This window comes from Ixodes scapularis, unplaced genomic scaffold, assembly GCF_016920785.2.
Source record: "Ixodes scapularis isolate PalLabHiFi unplaced genomic scaffold, ASM1692078v2 PGA_scaffold4__175_contigs__length_147842914, whole genome shotgun sequence".
Taxonomy (NCBI): Eukaryota; Metazoa; Arthropoda; class Arachnida; order Ixodida; family Ixodidae; genus Ixodes; species Ixodes scapularis.
This window is the reverse complement of record NW_024609879.1, coordinates 34,357,880-34,373,823: the sequence shown is the minus strand read 5'-3', so window position 1 is coordinate 34,373,823 and position 15,944 is coordinate 34,357,880. Positions and strand designations below refer to the sequence as shown.

Here is a 15,944-nt window from a genome sequence, read left to right as displayed (position 1 = left end):
ATGTTCCTCCCCAAGATGTTTGTATCACCGAATGATGGTGTGCATGTGCACTCCATACAATGAATTGTAAGAGGTCCCCCCACTGTAGCCTTCAAGAAGTAATCATGCTCACGGAGTCAATCATTGGGGCATCTGCTCGCTTCGTCTATGTAGCTCTTGCTACTCAAAAGTGGGATCAATTCCGAACTGCATTCAGTATTGCTGTGGAGAAACTATTTTATTCCTTACCACATGGCCAGCTCTTGACGTCGGTGATAATATGTAAAGAAGCCAATGGATAGCTCGTATTCCTAAGTTCCAGCGGGGTACCCATCGAGAGCTTTATGGAGCTGTTGCATTCCTACTTGATATCTATGATAGTTGGATTGCGGGATTGGAGCTATCTGCAGAAGTCATGAGTATGTATCGGCTCCTGCATCGCACCAGTTCTTAGTGACATCCACACGGGGAAGTGGTCTGTGCCATAGAAAGTGCGTTTGAAAGCAAAAAAGTGAACATGGTCGTCCGCTATGTTGATTACTTTCTGGAAGTTCTTGAAGATGGCGAACATATGGACAGACGAGTGGTAGGTATTATGGCGACCTTTGCTCAGCACGGAGGGTGCCTTCGGTCCACCTTTGACGTACGCAAAGAAAGGGAACTTCAGTTCTTAGACCTCTAATTCGGTGTCACCCAAGCTTGTTGGTCGTACTGTCCACGATCCATGGGAGTTATTCTAGACTATGGTCCGGCCCACTCACAATACATCAGGAGGGGCATAGTTCTAACGGCTCTGCATTTCAGAGCTTCTGCATTCATTACATGGCAACCAGCTTCAGTTGGCAAGCTGAGAGGCTAACAAAAGCCGTCTATTCGTCAGCCCTATTGGCTGATGTGGCAAATGCTCTGGAGAAGAAAACAAAAGGCTTCCAGACGAATCAGACCAGTGTCGAGAAAAGAAGGTCAGTTGAATTAACGTACCTGCATAGGATGTCTCACAATGTAACAAAAACGTTGCAACCAGCTTTGGTGTCAAAGTAGCTCTTTTACCACCGCAAGAAAGAGTGAAAGCTGCCCTGAAACAAATGCGCACGCTGATGGTACCCCAAAGCACCATGCGCCAAGAAGCATGCAAAATGATTTCTTCCATGTGATTCGGGCGTCTTATATAAGAGACTGGTTTGGTGCGACAAGAGCTATTTAGGACAAACGGGCAGATGCCTCAATGGTCGGCTCTGTGAACATGATTACTCTTTAAGTGCTACAGTTGGCGGACATCTTCCAATCCACTCTAGGGAGTGCACATGCAGACAGTTATTCGGCGAGACAAGCATCTTGGGCAGGAAAGACGACAAATTGACCCGCGAGTTGCTGGAGGCTTTCCACATATTGCTGCGGATATGAACTGCATTAGTGTAAAATCCGTAACGCTGTCAAACAGGGAAAGATAATTCCTTCAGGAGACAATGAAGGGCCCACACGAGCCAAGATGAACGAGCCACTATCATTCACGGGGATAGTAAGAGATGCACGTTTCCGCGGTCGGTCATTTTCTCTTTTTCTTTCTTTCTCTTTCTTTTTCTCTCAGTAAACATAATTTTGAGTAACCCTCTTTTCTGTTCGCTTCCTTGCGCGATAAATACCTAAATATGCACTTGGGCACCTCTCGGTGGAAATGACTATGGCATGCGGATTGTACGGCGAAGTTAGTCTGAGCGGTATCCCTAGTTCCTCGCTCGCATCCATGAAAATCTTTCTACCAAAATCAGTGTCATTTTCTGCATTGAGCAATGCCGGAAATCTAAAGCGCGAACGTCTCAGCTAGACAGTCCCAGATTTTCCTAAAGTCAGGCTTGTCCAAAGGAGGCATTTCGACCCACTTCGTGAAATGGTTGGTTACTACTAGCAAATAATGTTCGTCGCGTGGACTACGGGGAAAGGGACCGAAAACGGTCACAGGCAACGCGCTCCCAAGGGTACTTGCTTTCGACCAACTGCATTAAACCTGTTGTTTGGCCATCTCCTAGTTTCGCCTTCTGCCATACCGTGCCGCTAGGCGCGTACCTCATTACATCCTGCTTCAAGCTTTTCCACGTTGCAATATGGGACAACTTCTCATAAGTTTTGCTTCAATTGCTGTGGCCTGCCTTGGCGGAATCACGCATGTCTTATGAATGACTTGCACAGTTCGCGAGGTTCGGTATAGCGGGCCGCAGAAACCATCGTCCGCCTGGCGGATGTACCGCAGCATGATTTTGTTGCTGCTCAGCAAGTATCAGTCCAAGTCTCTGAGTCTTCAGGTGCGGGATGAGCTTTCTTCTGCCAGCCAATGTACCACCTACTGGCATAGTCCATCAGACAGCTGGACGCCCAGAGCTCCTCCCTGCTCACAAGGGTTCGCAAGCGCGAATCCTGCGTGATGAGCGCCGCATTGGCCAGTACCATCAAGTTGGGATCCACTTGCATTTCCTGCCCGAAAAGTGTAGCACGCGACAACGAATCTGCAACATGATTAGTCCCTCCCCGCTTGTAGTCAATAGCGTAATTGCCGCGTGGCAGCAAAAGAGCCCCTTGAGCGACCGGCCCTGCAGGTTTATTTTTAAGCCCTTTCAACCACGAGAGAACCCTGTGCTCAGTCTGAATGCAAAACAAATAACCGTCAGGGTTAATGTCAAACTTCTTAAGCGCGAAAATAATCGCCAGACCCTCTTTTTCGGTTGCTGAGTAGCTTCGTTCCGCTTTGGTGAGTGTATGACTGGCAGAGGCTACGGGACTAAGAACGCTGTCATGTTCTTGTAAAAGAATCGCTCCTATTCTGCAACCGATTGCGTCGGGCTGCAGGATGAGCGGACGATTCAAGTGGGGAAGATCTAGACGTGTAATTTTCAGTGAAAGCCCATGAAAGACACTGAAATAAGTTTTTTTTTGTACCCCCCCCCCCCTTCATTGTTCCTTTTTTTACGAAGCAATTGGTTCGAATCTTCAGCCATTTTGGCACATTACGAAATGAAATCTTTATAGGACGGAATTATCACGAGGTACTTCTGTAGGCGTTTGACACTGTGAGGGGGTGGGTACTCCGCTCTTTAGCGCAACTTGTGCACATTCGGGCGCAGCGTGCCGCTGTCTATAACAAAGCTGATTACAAGCGAGGCCAGCTGAAGTTTAGCTGGATGAATCGTAAGGCCGGCCTGGTGGATTCGTTCAAGTATGGCACGAAGGTGCACGAGATTCTCCTCGAATGTTCCTGAAAATACAACTACGTCATTCTTGTACGCCATCGCAAACGCGTACTTCTCGTCACGGAGGGTAACGTTCATTAGGCACTGAAAGCTTGCGGGAGAGTCGAAGAAGCCTAGGTCAAGGCGGGTAAATTAAAAAATCTCGCTGTGACAAATGAATGCAGACTTCTGTACATCAGCCGGATGAACTTCCATTTGGAGAAATCCCTGGCTGCGGTCGAAAGTTGCGAAAACAGTCGCGTTTTGTAGAGCGTAAATTATCGAGGAAATGGTGAGACACGGGTAAGTGTCTCTGACTGACACTTCGTTTATGCACCTGTAATCAACGCAAAGACTTGCTGTGCCGTCCTCTGAACCAAGGATTACCGGCGAAGCTTTGAACCAAGGGTCATTACGCCTGTGTCGCTCATTTCCGTGAGCGCCGCATCAAGAAGTTCCCGCTTGTGAGCACTTATTGCTATAGCATTGAATCTCCGCGAGGAGTGCACGCATCCTTCGTTTCGATTCAGTGCCGTTGGAGATCGGGGTTCTCAGGTCTTTCTGTGAACATCGGCGAGGAGGGCTCGAGCAGGTGCTGCAGATGCCTTTTTTGGGCGCTGCCCCCGGTACACTTATCCACCGCCTTGTTGACTTTGACAGAGAGAAGAAGAAACTGTCCGTAAAGTTCAACGGAATTGCGTCCCAAGGAATGCAGCCCTCTTGTCAGGTAACTGTCATTAGCAATGTCTTGTTTCCTAACGCATAGGCAGTTCCGGGCAAAGTTGAATGTTATGCACTCCGCCACAACGAAATCTCGACCGTGGATCAAGGGTACTGATAATTCCGCCATATACACAAACCGTTGGCTGCGTTTCTTGCTTTGGAAAGAGATTTGCAATCTCACGGCACATGCAGCATGTAGTACAAGTACCGACGCTACCTGCAAGTTTACACCTCCTGTCCGAACAAGTTTTTTTTTTTCTTTTGCAAACCTCCTTATCGAATCTCCAATAAGTGATATCTTAGCACGAGTGTCGAGGAGTACGCCGAATGGAGCGCCAAGCACAGTAACTGTCATACGTGGCTCCATTGGCTTAGTTGTGGATTCGGTTCAACGTACCGCGGGGACGAGTTTTACCGATGTTCTTGGCTCGGGTGTTGTTGCAGTCGGGGCCCGGGGGGCGCTGGTAAAGGGGTATTCACACGAGGGAGAAATCCCGGGGATTTCTCCCCGACACGCGCATCCCACGACGTAAACGTCAGGCTTTCCGACGTGCAAAAGCCTCGCGTTTTCATCTCGTGATGCGCGCGTGCCGGGGAGAAATCCCTGGGATTTCTCCCTCGTGTGAATACCCCTTAAAGGACCCTAGGTGATTTGCCTTTACGGCAGCCATTTTTGATGTTGCGAAGTCGGGACCATTTTTGGTCCCTGAAGTCCTGCCCGGGCCGGGCCTCCCTCCGCCGTTCCATTTGAAGGGAACTGCGTTAGAATTAAACGCAGAAACAGACGTTCCGCACGCCTCATTACCGATGCGGGCCTCAAAGGGCATCCCGCCATCAGCCTCAACGACGGACGTGACGATTACCTCATCACCACGGCCATGCCGGGCGGGTTTCCGAAGATACTCGCAAAAGAACACGCAGCAGGAGTCTTATAACCATGAGAGGGCGGGGCACGGCCTCCGGGGGTGACCACTGGAGCGGACCCAACGGGTGTCATGACCGGCAGTGACTTGGTCAAGCCTACCCGGGGATAACAACGAGGGAGACTTCGGGCTTCTCATGACCGTGATGGCGGTTGACCATTCGAAGTAATAGAATGAATTCTTTAATGAAGGCACCGTTAACCTGGCCACCTGGTGCAGCACTCAACGACATAGCAGTCTGCGAGAGGAATTGCACGGGCTGTGCATCAGCAGGCCGTTGAAGTACTGGTCGCATCTCGAGTGCTCGACGTAAGCTGTCGAATGTGAGCAAATACCACTAAGGGCTTTGAGCTCATTGAGTTGTTTTTGGATAACGACCGACATGATGCCGATCGTTGTAAATCATTCGACGGAAGCTCAGGAGACTTAGGAAACGACTGAAACTTTACAAGACACACGGCAAATCAGAACATGGAGGAGTTCTTATTCTGCTGTGTTCAACACAAGAAGATTCTCCCGCTGTATGGCTCTTGTCCACGCTTGCCGACGGTCACCGTATTGAGGAAACGTAAAGGCATCTTTTTTTTGATGTTTTTGTAGTTGCCGCAACATCCCGTGGTTTAATATTTTTTCGGCATGCCGATCCGCCGAATAAACACGCCCGCACGTACGTTTTAAAACAAGGAAGGACAGACGGGTCAGGCGACGGGTGGAGAAAAAAAATTACACCATCTTCCCGAGGGGAATTATGGGGTGATGCGGAGCATCGCGGATCGTTATTAACGGTGTTATTAACGGTGTTAGTAATGTTGTTGAACTTCACGGTCCCGAACCCCAGGTTCTGCTGCTCGACGTTCACGAACCAACGCGGCTTCCCGTTCTCGAAGGTCGCGTTCCGCCGCTCGCTTCGTACGTTTACGTTGAACTTCACGGTCCCAAACCTCAGGTTCTGCTCCTCGACGTTCTCGAACCGCCGCTGCTTCACGTTGTCGTAGTTCAGCATCCGCCGCTCGACGTTGACGAATGAACGCCGCTTCTCGTTGGCGTAGTTCAGGGTCTGCCGCTCGCTTCAAGCGTTTGCGCTCCGCGTCGCGTGCCCTTCGCTGCGCAGCTTTGTCTTCAGTGGACGTAGCGTTGCTGTTAGTATGTGGGGTGGTGCTGACGCTTGCTTGCGCCAACCTACTAACTTACGGGACTGTTGCTTCCATCACACTTCATCGGAAGAACGGAGTGAAGTGGAGTCAACAGCGGGTGAACTGAACGCGCGCAGCGCGCTACCGCTGCTTATATTCACACTTGAAGGAGAGGAGACTAGAGGAGGAGAGTTGCGCATGCGCGCGCAGTGTGAGTAGAAGCGAACGCACGCGAAGTGCACGCAGCTGGTAGAGAGAGGGAGCGGAGAGAGTAACGCGCAGCTGTTGGAGAGACGGAAGGAGGAGAGTTGCGCATGCGTAGTGTGAGTGCGGACTACGACGCCGCGGGACATAGACCCGAGCAAGAGATGCTCCGCATCTAAAACAAAGAAACAGTGCCAACAGCTCCGACGGCTGCTCCCGATTTGAAGAGAAACGCATGCGCAGTCAAGCGCGAAACATATGTACGACTAAACCGTCCGATCCGACGTCCGATCAGGCAATACGAGGGCCGGAGGCAAGGTTCGTCCCACAGGAGCTCGGTAAACACCTAACCGTCGCACACGAGTGCGTGCGCGCTTGTCTCTTTCAATATATATTTTCACTTTCTGAAACGACTGCTTAAATGTCTCCTAAACAACTATAAACCATCGTTCCTGAAATAACACATTTCATAGAGTATGTAACTTTGGCCGGCCAAGCCCGAAAGTGTCGTTTCCCAATTTTTTCCCCCCTTTCTTTAGTTCTCTTCTTTTTTTTTTCTTTTTTTCTTTATTCTTCTTCTATCATGTGTGTTCGTATTTTCTTCTCTTTCTTTTATATTTTCTTCACTTCACATGAGGTTCTATTTTCGTGGGTTCTTTTACCTCCTTTTCTCCTCTTTATAAATAAATTAGTTGGGAGTCAGCGCTCTTTCGTTCTACTACTTTTCACTTCCTCCGACGCTTTCTGCGCTGTTTTATCTTAGCACCAAGGGATAGAGCAGATCGCATGTAGCGTCACTACTTCAGACAACAGTCAATAGGTACCGTACAGCGCACGATGAACCTCCTGCCTTCGCTTCAGTTACGACAAGACGTTTCTCGCAAACCAAGAGCACAAATAATTTGGGACCTACACGCACCCACAAAAAAAGCAGAACGCATGAAAGGATTTCCATGAGACACTGCACTCCTGAAAAAGATGAAACTTGCCTTGACATTTGATGAACCCAGGGAACACGAGTGTGTGTTTTGAATGCAGCGCGTCCGAATCAACCCATAGCTTCCGGTAACCAGACATTACAAATTATAACGTGACGCTAATGCACGAACGACATATTCTGTGTCCCTGGGTTTACTAGAATGAACAAAGGAAGTTTACATTTTTAAGAAAATTGGGAAATACAAGTTTAGGAAGCGTTTTATCAGACAGTTATAATATAAATATTTGTGTCTGTAACGTAAGTAATGTAAATAATAGAATTATTAACGTGTATGTGCCAAATGATAATAATAATAGAAAAGTGTTTATTGAGAGTATTCTGCCTTACTTAGAATGTGAAAGAAAGTTGTACTGTTGGTTGACTTCAATTGCGTTTACGAAGCGACTGTTAGGGACAGTAATACTGAGCAGTTCGAGAGTTGCGCAAAACATTTAAAACGAATGACATTATATTTTGTATTCATGATGCGGCGAACAATCAACGTGCGAGTGCAAGTTTGTGCTTGACATATTTTCATTCGACGAGTGACACTCACCTTGACAGAAGTTACGTGTGGGCATGAGAAATACGATATCTTATATTTATTATAACGCTTTAGATTCCTTTTTGATTGGTAGGCAACTTAAAAAGGCCAAGTTTTAATGGGATGTGTGAAAGTTTAAAAACAGCATTCTGGATTATGAGGTTAACGATGAAACAGTACAGAAACTGATCAGTATGACACAGGAGGGCGATAGAAGCGCACCTAAAAAATTAAGCAATCTTCAAAATGCTCGTTAAAACTTTGAGCGTTCGACCGCTCCAGTGGGTTAGTTTGCTGGAAGAAAATCGACGATAATCTCTTTTCTGGAAGATTTTGAGACAGTCCGTACATCCGAATGCGAATATCGGGGAAGGTTAGTGACCGACATTAGGTTAGTAAAGAACACTATTGTCACGAATGACAAGTGATGAGGCGGCGAGTAACTGAAGATACTAAACATCTAATGGGGCGAAATTGTGCCGAAAACAAAAACAGCGAAAGGCTAGCGTCGCAGGCGTCGATGTCGGCGAAACAGTAGGATCGAGCGCTTGGGCGAGACTGGCTATGGTTCGCCACGCGAAACCCTTTATGTGCGCGCGTGGGCTTCTGGAATAATCGGCGTAGAAGTTTCGACGCGTACAACATTCGGACCCAGAATAAGCAACACTGTTCTTGAATTAACCAGAACATTGAACTGAAAGAATAAATACAATATGAGTAACTCCCAGTAATCGAACACTGGCTCTTCGCGAGGGAGGCAAGCATGATAACCGTTAGTCGACGGCGGCGCTGGATACTTGGCCAGCTGCGCGCGTGGCAATATCACGTACAGAAAGCATAGAAGTATAGACCGTTTTCGTGTGACGATTGTCATGACAAAATAAGACGTAGTTGGGTTGGGCGACGAAAGCGAGAGTACAATTTTAATGCATAACAACAATAAAAACGCATAGCCAACGAAAAAGTACAACTAATGGCAAAAACCCATAGATATCTTGCGCCTTTCCATTGGCAAATAAAGTGATTTTCTGCGTCGCCCCAACTCAGCTACATCAAAATTAAACATGATGGCCACCACAAAAAAAAAAAGTCTATAGAGTTGACTTTGCACGCGCTTGTGCCGAAAGATATACTTTCGATGAGCGTCCCACTAAAAAGCATTAAGGTCACAGCCTGGACATGTAAAGAGAAGAAAACTTGAAACAGAACCAAACAGAATGCATTGGTCATTCAAGTAGTGTTCACGAAGTCATTTAGATAGCATTTTTTGAATGCTACAATGAATGCTACACTAATCTCTTTCAGGTAAAAGGACATGAGAATGTCGCAAAGCTTCAAGAGTATCTGGTGGTTATGCGTGTTCTTTATGGCGAGATAAAGGATAGGCTAAAAGGGCCATTAGGTGTGGCGGAAATTTCACCCGCAATCTATGATTTTCGGACTAAACGGCTTCCAGGACCCCAGGATTTGACTGCGGAAATATATGAGAATTGCAAAAACGTCATGGTTGGGTTCCTTCCTCCAATGGTATTGAATGCACGCAAGTCAAACTGCCAACCTCATTTATAAATAAAAGCGTACTGTGCTTATCCCAGCTGTCGGTGATAATGAAAAGATACAAAACTATAAAGACCTATTTACCAATAGCGGCCAATAAAGTGGACTATAAAGAATTTATTCAAATTCTCGCCAGAATATTACAGGAGGTTATTTGTGAAATAATCGGAGAGCACCAGACCTGATCCCTTAAAGGAAGGTGTACTGTAACAAACATTTACTTCGCAAAGTGTATATTAGATTTGTGTGAAGTGTATTTTAATGAGATGGCATTGCTTCAGACCTTTAACCTTAATAATCACTTTAACAATAACTTTATTTATTTACATCGATCATGATGGGTGCCCTAAAAGGAAAAAAAAAAAAGCTGCCGTAGGCAGCTTGACTCGTTCTCGGGCCCTTGACACTGGTCAGGCAGAAGCATGCGGATAATTTGCAAAATACAACTTATACAGTAGGAGCATCTCACGCACTGTGTATTTTATAACACCGAACATTTAATCGCTTACAACACTTTCGTCAATCTCTCCTTCAATCGCGTACAACACTGTGTATGGTATAAAATAGTAAAACGTACAAATATGGGCGAATTTATTACGTGTTTTGTTCAAATGGCAGACACCGGATGTACCGCACAAATTAACGGACGTACAACAACGCGCAATAATGTATTGTTTGCCGTGAAACAAGGCTCCGCAATATCGCCTCTATTGTTTAGAAGTTTCTTTAGAGGCTTTTTGTAAAAATGTTCGTAAGAGCAGTATATAGGCAGATCCAAGCTCCTGAGTAAAGAGAGACCAAACTGGTCGCGTATTCAGACGTCGGAGCCTTATTTTATAAGGATTGGGCAAGCATTTCAGAAGTGGCGATGAAACTAAAATCATTTTATGATATATCACGTGCGAATCTCAAATGGGAAAAGTGTTGTCGTCTTTACCATAGCGCGTGGGCTATGGAAACTAATATTTTCAATGGTATCACTTTTACGCCAACGCAAACTGAATATTTGGGAGTTCCTGTGCTGCGCAGTAGAGGACCAAATGTTTAGTAGTCCACTTTTATCCAGAAAAATGGGGGAGGTAGGATTTCCCAATATTTTGGCACGCTACTGCTTGTAGCGTCCTTTCATATGTTAGGTCTCGTGATAGGCTTTAGCGGCGCTTCATCTTCTGGCGTCAGAAGAGGAGGGTCTTTTTCGCATGCTTTAATTATATACACACCAGCTGGGAGCACGTGGAGCGAAAGCTCCCGCTGCGGAACCTAAGAATCCTCGGTTCAATCTCCACCCGTACCCTCTTCGATGTGGATGAGCATCGTACCTGCGTGCGGCTGTGCTTCACCACTGCGTGGTGCACATTAAAGACCCCAGACTAGCGGTTGTACTTCGCTGGCCAGATTTATCTTCTACAGCTGAGACACCAGAAGACCATTCAGGCTGACAAACTTCCGGCTCTGTAAACATACTCAACAATATTATTATCATTTTGATAAAATTATCCCCTTTCTGCTCGCTGTAATCCAGACCAGGTTGCCAGCAGACATTTTTTCATTCGTCGTTTGTTGGTGCTGCCGTAAGCAAAGCAGGATAGGTATCCTTCTTCGCGAAGTTATTGATGCATTTTATTTTTTTGTCTTTGCGTTTGTGTCTGGTTTATTTGTCAAGCGCCAAATAAAAGTGGTTAACTCGAGACCTTATTAAACCGTGCTTTTTTTTTTTCCGGGGCACCGTTCAACGTTGCATGTGGGCTCAGGGCATGACGTTATATTACGTGTTAAAAATATGTTATTTCAAGTTCATATACCTACATCTTTCGTTAAACTACACACGGGTACATATCCTGATAAAACTTCCTTCATAGGAGAAATATATGAACGCCGTGGAGTGTCCACTGTTTTTTATGCAAGACACATTAAGCCGTGAAACGCATATATGTATAATGCAGGGACGCGTTTCTTTTTTTCTGGGATATCCTCAAGCAAACTACTAAACTTACAACCTTACGACGACACCACACGGAATCAGGCGCTTTCCTGTAGGAAAACACGTTGAAATCATAATTGATTATTTCATAATCCTGGAAGGCATGCCATATTTTTTAATAGATGCTGAAACTTGCTATTGCTGATGTAGATACGCTACCCGAGAGGCTGTATTTTACTGGAAGTGAACTCAGTGTAATAAGTCTGTATGCGGCCTTATTTCGCCCACCTGAGAAGGTACACCGTTTGGGCAGCCTTGAACTTCTTGGAGAAAAAAAATTACCTTTATGTGCGCGTTGTTTGTCGCGAAAATAACTATATCATTTAAAGCGTTTAATAGTTTTGTAGGAAAAAAAAAAACGCCTCATAGGCGGGTTTGAATTTCGGACGAGGTGCGCATACTGACGGAGGCCAATTGTGAAGGTGTAGTGTAACCGGGATTTTGGTTGCACGATCGTAACTGTTCAAGTGTTATTTGCAAAACTGACCCAACCTAGTATCAAGTCTGCGCAACGCGTACCGTGGAACAAAATGAGTCAACGCATTAGATAACAGCCGAACGCAAATGTGAGAACCAGCCTTAAGACCACGTCAGTCGCACATTACTGCAAGGGTAACTGCACTCTCTTATTTGAATAGCCGTCGAGTAGTGTCCAGAAAGTGTCAATTTAATGCCGCAACCCAGGCCTTTCAGTTGACGCCACTGTTTTAGTTTTCTTCTTCGCAAGCAGTCAAAGATTACGATCCCCCAAAAAACATCAAATGGACACGGTTCGACGTATCCTTAGTACGAAGTGCTCTTCTTATGCTTTACAAATTAGTTTTGAAAATAGCCACAAAACCTACACTTACGCGGTTTGTGCAGGTGAGTAATACGGCTAGGGGGACATAGGATAGGGGGAATGGTAGCGACCAGTCGGTTAGTTAAGCAAGATTTGTTAATTACCTTTTTCTAATTAGTGAATTTTAATAAGGCTTCACTTAGAAACTTGCTGAGCATCATCGAAAACAACTAAATACACTCTTTCTAGATGGGTATAACGAAGGGGCAGCATATTACGTCCTTCCATAAAAACGCTCCATTTGCACGGATTTCTAGGTTTCGGTTTCTTACTGGAGCGCATTTTTGCGCCGCGTCCCTGCTCTCCTGTGGCTGCGACGTACAACACACGTGCGCCCAACTTCCCTCCATCCTACGAGGGAGGCGAGGGGGTTGTTTCGCGCCGCGACCACTGGGGAGCAGGACCGCGGGCGCAAAGAAGCGCTCCGATAAGAGACCGGAATCTAGGAACGCGTTCATATTAAGAGCTTTTTCAAAACGCCGCAAAACGCCTGCCCCTGTCTTTTTTCTTCCTAAAAAAAGTTGATTTAGTGTTTTCCGATGATGATCAGTAAGTTTCTGATTGGAACCTTATGTCTTATTTCACACTTTAAATAGTTAACTAACAGATTATATTTAATTATACGACTGATTGTTACGATTAGCCCCTCCCCCCCCCCCTATGTCCCCCTGGCAGTATAAGTCACCTGCACATACAGCGTAAATGTAGCTTTCACAGCTTTTTTTTTTTTTAAATCTGTAAAGCTTAAGAAATACCCCAGTATTTATTCTTACATGTCACTAAGATGATCGCTGAATTATGTTTTGTTTCGGAGACTTGGCAAAAAAAAAAATTCAACAAGCCTGCCTTTTCTTTTTTTCGCTCAGGTCTCGCATACCTTGGCGGACTCTGCAAAAAACGGTGGCGTTTCGGTATAGTGGAAGATGTCGCTCATACATACTCCATGGTTTCCGGTGCTGCTCACGAGATAGGACACATGTAAGTCTTTTTGCAAATATTATCTGATAGTTCTGTTCACTGGTAAGGCTTTCTTAAAAGCAGAATTTTCTGAATGATGCATAAGAACAATTATTAACTAAGAATAAAATGTCATATTTTTATATTAATTGTTTATATACTTGTTTTCTACATGAAATTGAGTCTTGCAGAACTCACCTTTAGGTTAACTGAAACTATTCTACTAAGTGCCCTACCGAACGAATTTAATGTACCGGTGAGTCTCATAGTCGTTATTGCTATAACACAATGAATAAAATATAAAAATCTGTGGACTTACCAATTATAAATAGGTCAACACAATTATTTTTATCTAATACAACTATTGCACATACCATATTTCACGAGTTTATATATATATAAAACAATTATAATATTATTGATATATTGAACCAAAATATCGCTAGAAAATAACCAAAACAAATTGTCCTATATGAGCCAGCTGAAGGCACATCATGGAAGACAATCAAAACGAAACGTCAAAATGAAAATTAACCTAGTGCGGGTTGATAAAGATGATTTGAAACAACACTGAAGAATAAAACATGTAGGAACGAGGACGAACAGTAGAGTTCTTTAAACAAGCAACAGACATTTAATGATGCCACCATCCTTGCCATAAGCCCTTCCCTTCCCTGGCCTACGAAACTCCTTGGAAAGGGGATAAAATCCTACAGAAAAAGAAGAAACCCGTGAGAAATAAGCCTGTTAAGGCAGAAGACAAAAAAGAGAATGTAAGCGAACTGCTCAGTTATCAAAAGAAAATGAAAAGGAATCAGGACGGAAGAAAGATTTAGAACTATTACTTGAAAACGAGCGTTTAGGTGAATAAAATGCGAATACGTAACAGGATAAAAACACAAAGGACGGCGAAAAAAGACACAACCTCTTTCTTTTAGTCATGGGGATTGTTAACAAAGATATTTTACATCTTTATTATTGTCACCTTCGCCCGGCATATCACGCGAAATAATGAGGCGAGACGACGATAACAAGAAGAATATACATATATATATATATATCAGGGTGTCGAACCGGAACCGAACCGAACCAAAAACCGGAACCGAACCGGTATTTTTTCCGGAACTGAACCCGAACCCGAACCGTTATATTGTTATCGGGATGAACCCGAACCGGAACTAAACCGGAGAAAAAATAACGGTTACCGGCTCATGTCAAAACGGTTCGGCCACGCGCTGTTGACAATGAATGTGCTATCAATGCCATTTGTTTTTTAAGTGCCGTCAACTGACACCCACCTCGCTTACATATTTTTCTTCTCCACTCAGTCTTAGGAATATAAACGCTGCATCCATGAATCTTGACAAACGCTGCATCCGTGAATCTCGACATAGGAACCAGTATTGCGCTGGTCGCGGCTTGCACGGAAAAAAAAGAATTGGAAGGCGGTGAAAAAAACAAAAAAATCGCGTCACCGGATTTCATTTTCCTACAATCTCGTAAATCCTAAATGCTGCTGTGTGCTCATTTTATAACACGTTTCTAGAACGCGCAAGTTCTTGAAGCTTGTTTCCATCGGAATGAGAAAAGAAAAGGCTGTGGAGTTTGATAATAATGCATCCGGTTTCGTATAGGCACTTAGAAGCTAACATATTTGTGAGACAGCGAACTCTTCTATTTTAATATTTATCCTATGACGTCCTTCTGGCGCTGCGTTCGGTGAAGTGTTTTTCATATTCCGTATCTTGTTTAATGAAAACTTCTTTAAGGGTCTAATTTGAGTTACCGAAGGCTAGTTCAAATAAAGAAAGCTGTATTTTCTCCCCACTGTTCCTTCAATTGCTTACACGCCGAGGTGGCGGGATAGTTAGCGAGTTCTACTTGTAAGTGGGTTTGTAAGGAGGTCGCGGATTTTACAGCTACTGCGTCGAACCCAATTAGATGAAGTCCAAATGCGTAAACGTCGGTGAGGTAACCTTTGAGTGCACATAAAGAAACCATTCCTGGTAGAAATCCCTGAGCCTTACACTACGATGTATCCCGTTTCGTATGTGCTGATGTCATGTTTTATTTGTAATTTATTTTGATGTTGCAATTTGTCATTTATAATTTCCGAACCGGTTCGCGAACCGGTTCAGCGCCCCAAACCGGTTCGCGAACCGGTTCGCTGATCAAATTAGTCGAACCGGAACTGAACCGGAACAAAATTAATTTATCTGAACCTGAACCGTAACCGAACCCGTATTTTTTTTGGTTCGACACACTGATATATATATATATATATATATATATATATATATTGTCACGGTTGGTGACCAAAAGAAAACAGGAAATAAACAGGGAGAAATAAACGTTTAATGTGGCGAACTTGTGCCGAAAATAAAGAAGGAAACAGAAGAAAGCAGAGCGTCGCGGGCGTCGAAGTCGGCGTGTCAGCAGAATCGAGCGCTAGGGCGAGACTGACTCGACAAGGTCGCGGGCGGCCTCTTATCTAGAGTGCGCCGCTATCTCGAAGATTCGGCGAAAGCGGTTCGAGCGTCGCGTGATCGGGGCGAGAATGAACACGCACTTTCTAGAAAACAAAAGCAGGGATAAATGATAGAAGTTACGTGCGGTACATGAATAAACGGGAACTTTCTGGAGGACCGTGACCGAGCGTTGCTTTCTCAGCCTTGCGCGCGGCATTACTCCCCCCTTTAAAAGTGCATCGCCCCGATGCAGTGTAAAACAAATCAAAATAAAAAAAGACCGATAAACTAAAGAGTCTTTTGGAGCACAAAAGGTCCACAGTCCTATCGAGCGTAGTACGGCTTCAGGCGCACGACGTGGACGACCTCAGGTCGTGGTGGGCGGCGTGACGATGTTCGTGTTCCGTCGATCATCACCTCGGAGTTCAGTTCGC

The 15,944-nt window shown here is 45.0% G+C and overlaps 1 pseudogene; it reads left to right on the top strand.

Moving 5' to 3' along the window:
• The window catches only part of LOC115313845, a 91,862-nt pseudogene that overhangs the window by 49,191 nt on the left and 26,727 nt on the right, over positions 1-15,944 (top strand).